Source organism: Poecilia reticulata, linkage group LG3, assembly GCF_000633615.1.
Source record: "Poecilia reticulata strain Guanapo linkage group LG3, Guppy_female_1.0+MT, whole genome shotgun sequence".
In the NCBI taxonomy this organism is placed as follows: Eukaryota; Metazoa; Chordata; class Actinopteri; order Cyprinodontiformes; family Poeciliidae; genus Poecilia; species Poecilia reticulata.
The window spans coordinates 13,795,922-13,806,994 of record NC_024333.1 but is presented as its reverse complement, the minus strand read 5'-3'; the positions used below and the strand labels follow the sequence as shown (position 1 = coordinate 13,806,994).

General features: G+C 38.3%; 1 protein-coding gene across 7 annotated transcripts in view; it reads left to right on the top strand.

Annotated features, from left to right (window-relative positions):
* The first annotated feature begins 462 nt into the window (after positions 1–462).
* cemip (cell migration inducing hyaluronidase 1) overlaps positions 463–11,073 on the top strand; it is a 228,577-nt gene continuing 217,966 nt past the window's right edge. For 4 of the 7 annotated variants that reach the window (XM_017303972.1, XM_017303973.1, XM_017303974.1 and 1 more), the window contains exon 1: positions 466–621. The gene's annotated coding sequence lies outside the window, so the exon portion shown is untranslated. Of the gene's footprint in view, positions 622–11,073 lie in introns of all 7 variants that reach the window. The other 3 variants (XM_017303981.1, XM_017303980.1, XM_008405058.1) reach the window with 3 other exon arrangements.

Below are 11,073 nucleotides of genomic sequence, written 5' to 3'. Positions count from 1 at the left end.
TATTTGCTTTCTGTTTGAATTGGTTAATTGAAAAAGATATAGCAAATATTTCTAAAGTAGCAATAAAAAAATCTGTGATTTTGATAGCAAATATCTAAACCTATGAAATTCTGGAGGGTTTAGTTATTGAACTCTTTTTATGACAAAAAACTATATGCAAAGATTATGTTTTCCATTCCATTTAAGAAATCATGCAAATTAAATTTTCAATATAAGGCTGATATACAATATTTTCAGAATTTTCCACTGTACAAAGCATTTTAAAATTCAAAACTAACGCGTTGGCGATGTGTTGAAATTCATAAGGACAGGATATTGGTCTGCTCTATTTGTCTTGAATACTGATAACGCCAGATCAGAAACAACATAACAAGGAACAGATTGATTCTGTCATAAATGGTCTTGCAGCCACGCGGTTCCTGGTGTCTGTCTTCCAGATGGGGCGCGGCGCGGCGCTGCGCGGCGCTGCGCGCGCCGTCTCCTGTCTGTTTGCTTCTAATCCTCGGAATGCAACTCTGGCAGAAGGACCGCGTTTCTCCAGCCACGTCATTCCTCTGCCTTTCACACAGATCTCACACACACAACCTCTCTGGATTATTCGTCGCATCTTAAACATAACAGGTTAGTGTGCTATTTATTATTATTTTTTAGATTTCGTCTGTTTCGCACGTGTTCCTGCCATATTTTTACTGGCTACTAAATACCATATGTGATTTGGCCGCAGGTGTGTGCACTAAATGTAAAGTGGATGTGGACTGTGCGCGCGCATTGCATGGAAATTCGGGGGTTTTGTTTGTTTTGTCTAATTGTGGAGCTTCCTGTCTGCAGCCTCCTAGTCTGAAATAAGTGGGGATAGAATCTGCAATTCACGAAAAAAAACAAAAAACATCGAATCTGCTACATCTAGATGTATGTTTCAGCAGACCTGCAGACCTTGAGAGCAAAAGAGTGTTCCATGACAAATCTCAGCTTGGCATGTCGCAGTGGCATCTCGGTGTAAATTTGAAAAATCACCGAAGAAAAACTACACACTTTAATATTTTCTCATAAAGAGAAAAATAAAAAGATCCCTTTATCTTGCTTTAATAGGCTGGCAGTGTAACAATTATGTACAAAAATATTAAACTCAGCAATTCATAATTGATCATGTTTTGATTGTCAATTTATTTTTGTTAACATCTGAAACTTGTTTTAAACATATTTAACACTGTGTGGTTTACTGCCTCTATTATGATTAGGATATACTCACAATTGCCTGAAAGTTGTTGGTACACACATAAGCACCTATCTGGGTTCTGCAAGATGCATTCAACTGAGACTTGGTAAGTTTCTCATGATATGCTGTTACATCAACAGGACAATGAGATGAGAATTTCTTGAACAGTTCCAGGATCTCATTTATAAAACATTGAGCATGATTCATATTGAAAATATGAATACATCCACAAGACAAAAATGTTGCACCAAAACAAATTTTGATTTATAAATCCATGCATACACACATCAGCAAGAAATCTTTATTTATAGATAACAGCTGACCCAAAAAGTTTGTGTACAAGGTCCTGCCTCAGGATCTGCCCTCTGCATGTTACCACATTCAATCATAAAAGGTCGATGCGAAGCACCTCATGGATGTCACTGTTTATTTAAATGAGTCAGCTGATCATCTTATTCCATGATTAACGATGAAAACCACAGGGAAATTAGGGGGAGGAATGCAATTTCATCAAGAGTAATGTGAGTGAGGTGGAAATTGAAAACATTTTTGGTAGCCACATTGACAGGAAATAACGTTTAGACACCACCACCGGCATTTTAGGAGGCTGATAGCATGGTCCACAGTTGTGCTCTCATGGGTGTGCATATTGTTGAAATGGACCTCCTCTGCAGTCTGGGGGTGTGGAAACTAGGTTAGGAGCCAGCGCATGGGGTGGTGACAAATGTCCCCTTGCTGGTTGTAGCATGATAGCGTGTCGGTACCTTTAGTCCAAATAATTAAAATTCCACAAGTTATTTTTTCATGGACTCATGGTCTCTCCACAGTGTAGGAAAATCTGATGCATTGGCTGGGCAGGTTAACAATGTCATCCAGGTTGTTGGGTATTATTACGTTTGCTGATGTCTGTGATATCCCAGTCCTATGGATACCTTTACAGAATTATGTTGTTTCTTAAAGTGGCTTTGGAGAGTTAATCAGGGTTTCCCACAGCGTGCCCCCCGCAAGGTGTTGTATGTTTTTATAAAAAAATTATATTTTTCTTTAAATAAAAAAGTATATATATATTTTGTAAGATAGACTGCAAGCGTCTCTTCTGAGTTGAGCATTTTACTGTCAGGACATTATTATTCCTAAAAGAAAGTTGGGTTTATAGTTTTCATACATTGTGCACCAATCACACCTCTGTGCGTTGACCACGTCATGCGCACTGTCGTGCTTTAACCTCTGAAGTTTACCTCTGTGCAGATCACTCTTATAGGCTGACCTATGTGGACATTTATATAAACCCCTTGTGAGGATCCATGTTTTTTGTATAATTCATCAAGGAAGGAGTCAAGTTTAAATCCACCATGTTTGCTCTGCTCGCGCAGCTCAATGTGAATCACAAATGTTCACATTGAGCTGCGCCTCTATGTTCATAGATGTGCATTTATAGGTACGCGTTGAGCGAACAGTGAGAATGATACTTCTTCGTGAACAAAGCATTATGTGTGCCATGTACATTTATGTCTCAACATGCTGATTCTAACCTTTTATAAAGGTTAGAGTCCTTGTTAAACAGAGATTTAACTAAAGGCTAAAGGTAAGGCTCTTAGACATATCTGATGTACAACTTATAAGTGTTGAGGAATATAATTATGTTAATAGTTAAAAGTTGTGTTAATTCACATTAAGATATGTTTTACTGAAAAGGAATGTATTATGTTGTGCTGGTTCAACACCAAATAAGGTGTTGTACAGGAAATTCCTGGCAAGGGACTCAGCCAGAGTCTCTGTTTGGACAGATAAGAACTACCAATCTGACTAATGGTCCTCTGAAGGAGCAGATTTAACTTCCATGAGGTCAAACCCAGAATTCTCGGAACTTCCAACACACACTCAATGTAAAACAGAGCCAGAAGCAAGATTCAGAACGTCATTGGTCAGACGGTTTCCAATACACAATAGCAGACTGAAAACGGTATAAATGCTCGAAGCCTGCTTTTTTCCATCGATACGCTTACCAACCGCTCCACACCAGAGAATGGTAAAAAAAAACAAACACGCGCACGTTATGCAAAACTCGGAAACAGGAGAACCGGCACATAGAACAGAGCGACAAACTAGATGTGAATCAGGGAATAAAAACGGAGAATCTGACGCCGAACAGTGAAAAATCAATTAGTGTCAAATCAGGTGAAACACATGATGATTAAGCGGCGCAGCAGGTGATGAGTGAAGATTACTGGTGGTGAGCGTCAATAAAAACGACAAACTAAAACTGGCAACAGGAAAGAAACTAAAGAGAACATAACAATAAACCGAGAGAGGATAATACTAATCAAAGAAAACTGAATGAAAATGCATGAAGAACAAAATGCAAGAATAAACTAAGAAACTAAATTAAATGCAGAAGACTGACTGTATGGCAAGAACAAATACACTATTTTCAGATAAAAGGTAAAATATGAAGGTACATTATATATTATATTGGGATATTTTTTCCACTCTGATTGGCTGCTGTTAGGCCTACCGATTTTAAGACGCCTGTAAAAATAATTTCTATTCCCATGGCTTTTTTGTTCTCTGGGAAATTATTTTTAATGATGAATACAGAAACGACAATAAAAATTAAAACATCAACAATAGTGATGGTAACATTAACAGTAAAATAATATTCAGTGCAAGGTAGAATTACATTTCTTATATGGGGGGCACTAAGGGACCAGGATAATGGACAGGGGGTGCTGGTCCAAAAGAGGTTGAGAAACACTGGGCTAGGACAAGTAATTCTCATTCTGGCTACTTTCGCCTCAGTCGTTCTACGCGCCAAGGCTGCCCACTTACTCCGTTATTATTTGATTTGGCAATTGAACCCCTCGCAATTGTGCTTAGATGTAATACAAACATTATAGGTATTAAGAGGAATGACATGGAAACAAAGGTCTCCTCATATGCTGATGATCTTTTTTACATCTAATTGAATATTTCTATTCCTGCTATACTTGCCATACTTGGTAAATCTGGGCAGCTGTCAGGCTATAAATTAAATCTCAGCAAAAGTGAATTATTGCTTTAGCTAAAAGTTACCCACTGCACACATTGCCATTTAAGGTCATAGACTAGAGCTTTATCTACTTAGGGATCCAGATTACATCCAAATACAAGGATCTTTTTAAAGCTAACTTTTTCCCTTTATTATTGCATGTTAAGGAAGCATGCAATAATGCTTGCTTCGTTGGTCGGCCTTGCCAAATTTTAGATATTATTATTGGGCCTCAAATATTAGACTTTTTAGATATTGGTTCGATGCTGATAGCCCGTCTTCTCCAGCTTGGCTTGTTATGGAGGCCAACTCTGTAAAACCTGTGTCCTTGGCAGCCTTACTACATTCACCATTACAGTCTTCAACTAAACCTTATACTTCTAATAAAATAGTTGATGCATCCTTAAGGCTGTGGATGCAATATAGGGTTAGGATTAGAGGGTAACCCTGAAAGTTATTTGCAAAAGGTTGGCACTGTTAATTGACTTCTAAACCAACTTCTCATTAAAAGTGTCATTATTTACCGAATGACACTTCATGACACCAGTTAGTATGTTCCTAACAGGTATTATGTCATGTTTATGACGGTATCATGTCAGTCTTATGTGCACCCCTTCAAATAAAGTGTTACCCACATTTTTCAAGAGTGCATTGCCAATATACTATCACAGAATTGTACAAATTGTCAATATATTCAAAGTTTACAGACAACATGCTTATAAAAATTAGCACAATAAAACGATAGGTACACTTTAGAGCAAATGTGAAAAATGTTTCACCAAGGCAAGGCAACTTTATTTATATAACACCTTACAGCTGGAGACTATTCAAATTGCTTGTACAAAAAAAGTTAAAAACAACATACAACAAGAAAAAAATCAAGCAGATTAAAATTAGACAAAGTAAACATTAGAATTTTTAATATAGTGAATCAATAGAATTACGAAAAATGTAAGAATTTAAGAATAGGCAACTTCAAATTAAAATATTTTAACCTTGTTTTAAGGTTAAAAGAGATGGGGGCAAACTTACAATGAGCAGGAAGCTTATTCCAGAGAGCTGGAGAATAAAAACTAAAAGCTGCTTCACCATGTTCAGTTCTGACTCGGCATAATTAGTAGGTTTGACTCTGATGATCTTATAGATCTGAGTAGTATGTAGGGCTGAAGAAGATCAGAAATATAATCTGGGTTCTTATTATGTAGAGCTTTATAAACCATTAAAGAGATTTTAAATGTTATTCTTTGAGCTACGGAAAACATCTGTCCAGAACTGACCCAGAGCGGGGCAGGACCAGTACATATGAACCAGTGTGGCCACAGCAGTTTTGCATTTGTCACAGTATGGGGTGATTTCTGGATGGAAACGAGATAGTTTGCTTTTGGACAGATGGACTCTATGTTCTATTTTGAACTGAATGAGACAATGGCATGCAGACAGAGATGTTGTATTCACCAGTTTAAGTATAGAGGCCCATGTCTCATCCAGTATAGCCACGTACAAGTCCTCTTCCTATGAAGTTTTAAGTTTAGATGAGGTCTCTTTCATAGTCAACATTTTATTATAAAGCCATGAAACCAGCCCTTTACGAGTCGGGTTCAATAATAGGATGGTTTCTAACAGTGTATGCTCTCTCTGGCAGAGAGCCACCCAGGCTATGGTAAAAATACCAGAACACTAAGCATCTAAGGTTGGCGGCCCAATAATAAAACCGGAAATTGGGAAAGGCAACCCCCCCCTGCTGTTTAGGTTTTTGGAGTTGTAATTTATTAAGCCTTGGGCGTTTACACTGCCAAATGAAAAAATCAAGTCCAGTTCATTAAAAAAAGTATTAGGAATAAAGTTAGGTAATGTCTGAAAGAGGTATAGAAATTTGGGTAGTATATTAATTTTTAATTGAATTGATACGTCCCACAATGGACATGGAAAAGGGCGTCCACTTTATGAGGGATCCCTTCACTTGGTTCAACAGTTGAATCAAATTATCTTTGAACAGGTTTTTATGTTTTTTTTGTCACTGTGATACCAAGGTATGTGAGTTTTTGTCTTTCAATTGGCAGATTAGCAAAATCTGACAAATTAGCTTTATTGCCCATGGGGAAAAGCTCACTTTTGGTAAGGTTCAACTTATACCCAGAAATCTGACTGAATTGGCTAAATATGCCGAGAGCAAAAGGCAGTGAAGTTGATGGTTTGGAAATAAAAAGTAAAAGGTCATCTGCATAAAGCGACACTTTATGTTCCATGTCATTCCTCCAAATGCCAGATATCTCTTTACTGGTCAATGGCGTGGGGCTCTGTGGCCAGATCAAACAGCAGGGGGCCAAGAGGACAGCTCTGACGGGTGCCTCTTTGTAGTTTAAATGGTTTTAAAGTCTGAAAATTGGTACGAACCGTGGCAGGCGGTAGCTGGTATAATAATTTAATCCATGAAATGAAGTTTCCTCCAAAGCCAAATCTACCAAGAACCGCAAAAAGATAGTCAAATTCAACCCGGTCAAAGGCTTTTTCAGAGTCCAAAGAGACAACACACTAAGCTGAATCTGTGGCACCTGAATAAACGATATTAAGCAGCCTTCTAACATTAAAATATGAGTGCCAACCTTTAATGAAACCTGTTTGGTCTTTTGAAATAACTGATGGTAAAACGGTTTCAAGTCTACGGTCAAAAATTTTGAATAAAATTTTGACATCTGTATTTAGGGGAGGGATAGGTCTGTATGAGGTGCATTGCACTGGATCTTTGCCCTTCTTTGAAATAAGTGTGATAGAAGCTTCATAAAATGATTGAGTAAGGGATCCTTGTTTAACACAATCAGTGCGGGTGGAGCTGAGCTGCACAGAGAGTAAGTCTGAGAATTGTTTGAAAAATTCTGAGGGGAGACCATCCGGACCTGGGCATTTGCCAGATTGCACTGAGGCAATTGCTAGGGAGATTCTGTCTGGGAGATGGTTCATCTAACTTGTTCTTAAATTCTGGTGAGATTGCAGGAATGTGAAGTTTAGCTAGAAAATCATCAATTATGTTAGAATTGGTTTGTGATTGTGAGCTGTAGAGCTCCTCATAAAAGTCCCTAAATGTATCATTAATTTGTCCATGATCTGTGACTATACTGTCGTCTTGTTTTCAAATTCTTGAAATAGTTTGCCTTACCTTAGAGCCCTTGAGCATGGTTGCTAAAAGTTTATCGGCTTTGTCGCCATGCACGTAAAATTTGGATTTGTTATGTAAAAGCAAGCGTTCAGCTGATTGTGTTGTCAATAGGTCAAACCTTGTTAAAAGTTCAACACGCCTTTTGAACAGTTCGGGACACTGATTCACAGCATATTTTACATCAACCTCTTTGATTTGTTGAATTAGGTTGTTCTGTTCATAGGTGGACTGTTTTTTAATTTTTGCTGAATAGGCAATAATCTGGCCTCTGATGTAGGCCTCAAAGGCATCCCGTACTACAAGGCTGGAGATCTCTTGGGAAGAGTTGGTAGCAAAAAAAAAAAACGAATCTTGTCTTGAATAAACTTTACAAAGTTGTTATCCGACAGCAGGGTTGAATTGAGACGCCATGGTCCAGTTCTTAAGGGGAAGTGAGGATGGGCATGGGACAGTGTGAGAGGGGCGTGGTCTGAGATAACTATGCTTTGATAGTTATAAGAGCGGATCTGCTGCAGTATCTGTAATAAAATAATCGATTCTTGAATAAGTTTTGTGTACAGGTGAGGAGTTATGAGTACTCCCTCTTGTCGGGATTTAAAGTACGTCACACATCACACAGCCCATGCTCAGATAGAAAGGTTTGGATGACTGATGCAGATTTGCTTATGACATTACTTTTGAGGGATGAACGATCTAAAGCTGGGTCCAGCCAACAGTTGAAATCGCCCCCCAGGACCAATGAGTATTTATTGAGGTCAGGTAGGGAAGAAAATAGTTGTTTAAAAAAGTTCTCATCATCTGTATTGGGAGCATAAACATTGACCAGGGCGACCAGAGTGCCATGCCGTTTCCCACTTACTATAATAAACCTGCCATGTTTATCAGCCACCACATTCTCTTCCTCAAACGGAGTATTCTGGCTAATCAGTATGGAGACCCCTCGTGCCTTGACCTGAAAATGAGAGCGAAAACATTGTGCCTTCCAGCATGTCAGGAGACGACCCCCGTCCTGCAGAAACGCCACATCTGTATTGAATTGTTTAATATGGGAGAAAACCTTCCTTCTCTTCACTGGGTGGTTTAAACCTTTGACGTTCCATCTTAAAAACTTTAAATGCTGACTCATGGTTACAGAGTTTGTGCGTTAGCTTATTTTTATAGGTATGGTGTCAGCATGGCAGGCAGAGATTGAAGCAAAAGAGGTGAATAAAAATTACGGTACCCTGCGAGAACCACCGGCAGTGACCTTAGCCCCCCAAAAATCCCCCCCAAACACAAACGGCTGACAAACAGAAAACAACAATGTGGCAGCAAACTCTTCAACAGTAACATTCCCAGAGATCCAATCTTCCAGTAACTAACAACCTCAAAATCAGAAAAACAGAGCTACCTATAGCAAACTAACCCCTGCTTCTAGTGGGCATGGAATAGATACAAACCCCCACAGTGACATAGATTTTAAGACATAGTTTATTTGCCTCTGCAAACACTCTAGAAAAATAGTAATGTAATAAAATTTAAACAACTACAAGAAAAAGCATGGAGCATCTGGTCTAGCTTGGAGCTTAGCATGTTGGCAGAAGACTTGAACTCAGATTTCAGGTCCTCACTGTGCTGCTGAAGCAATGCAGTGATAGCCTCCAGCGTTAGGCTAGCGTCCTCCTTCTTGCTTCCTTTCACGCTCTTAAAGGCCATAACCTAGTGGGTAAATAACCAAAATACTGTTTGTATTGGTGGGTGGCGTAAAATTAGGTTTCTGTGGGGTGAATTTAATTAAAAGGCTGGGTTTTTCCGGAGCAGACCGTTGCTAAGTCTACCCTGTCCGGATGGCAAACCGGAAGTCGGCTTTGTCAGAGCATTTTAACCCAGTGGATTGAAAGTAGGTCATCATTTTAATCTATGCTCTTTTGGTCCAAGCACTAATATTATTTCAGTTTTGTTTTTATTCAGTTGGAGAAAATTTTGGCATATCCAGACATTAATCTGCTCAATACAGTCAGTGAGTAGTTGAACTCGACCGTAATCTCCTGGTGAAAGATTATTGTACAGCTGTGTGTCATTGGCATAGTTGTGATATTCTATCTTATTATTTCTCATAATTTGAATGAATGGAAGCATATAGATACTGAAAAGAAGTGGCCCCAGGATGGAACCTTGGGGGACTCCACAGATAATTTCATTCCACTTGGATTGGACACATAAAAGGTTCTGTCAGACAGGTAAGATTTAAGCCAGCTGAGCACTATACCGGAAATGCCAACCCAATTTTCTAATCAGGATAGTAAAATATCATGATCAACAGTATCGAACGCAGCACTCAGGTCAAGTAAAACTAATATTGACATTTTATTACGTCCAGTGTTAGACGGAGGTCATTGAATACTTTCACAAGAGCAGTTTCAGTTCTGTGATGTTGACAGAAACCTGACTGAAAAATTTGCGGTTAACAGAATAAGGTGGATTTGTCAACCTGTCAACAATCAAACAGCATGAGAGTTGTTGATAGAGGTCGAAATGATGTTTGGAAAAAAAACTCTTGAATTTCTCAGTTAAAAATTGAAAATGTTTAGTTTGTCTTTGTATATATCTAAGTGGGCTTGTAGTTTAGTTTTACTCCACCGACGTTCTGCTTTTCAGCACTCTATTCCCTTTTGTAACTAACTCAGAATTTCTCCAAGGTGGTTTACGTTTCCCAGAGATTACTTTTGTAGTAACAGGAGCAATGGTGTCAATAACTTTCTCAATTTTGAAAATAAAATGGTCACTCAGAGAAATACAGGAGTGTATAGCAGTTGAAGGAAAAGCCTGAATAAATTGATCGGCAGTAGTTTCTGTAATGCATCTTTTTGAAATGACTTGTGTATAGTCAATGGCGCAACTACACATTATTCAGGTGGATGCGAAAACATAGATTGGCGTAGTTATGCAGGATCTGACATAGCTCTTTACTGCCTCGATCCAATGGATAGTCGATATGAAAGTTAAAATCACCAACAATAAGAACAGAGTCAAAATCAACCAAAATTAGGGACAATAATTCAGTAAAATCATCAAAGACGTTTGCACAGAATTTATGAGGTCTGCATATATTTAGCAGCAAGATATCAATCAAATTCAATCAAATTTTATTTGTATAGCACATTTTACCAGCAAGGAGTTTCAAAGTGCTTTACATAATTAAAATAAAAACAGAAATAAACAGTGAGAAAGAGATTAAAAAAAACCAAAAAAAAAACGATAACATTAAAACCTGCACCCCTTTTAGGACTTCAGTTAAACGTCGTTTAACTGGGACTCCAACCCTCTGGGACTTTAGTCAAAAACACCGTTTGACAAGGACTCCAACCTCTATCATTGATTACCAATGTAATCAATGATATCTGAAAGTTTTTAGTTGAAGGCCGTCAACTGGGACTCTGAACCCCGTAGAACTTTAGTTAAACATCGTTTAACTGGGACGTTTTCTGAGGGGCTTTACATCATTAAAACGTAGAGAAAAAAAAATAAAAAATTAAAAACATTAAAGACATAAAAGCATGGAAGACATCAAAACCTGCACTCCAACCCTAATTTAGCCATAAGCAACTCTAAACAGGTGGGTTTTAAGTTGAGATTTAAAGGCACTCAGTGTTTCAGCTGTTTTACAGTTTTCTGGAAGTTTGTTCCAAATCTGTG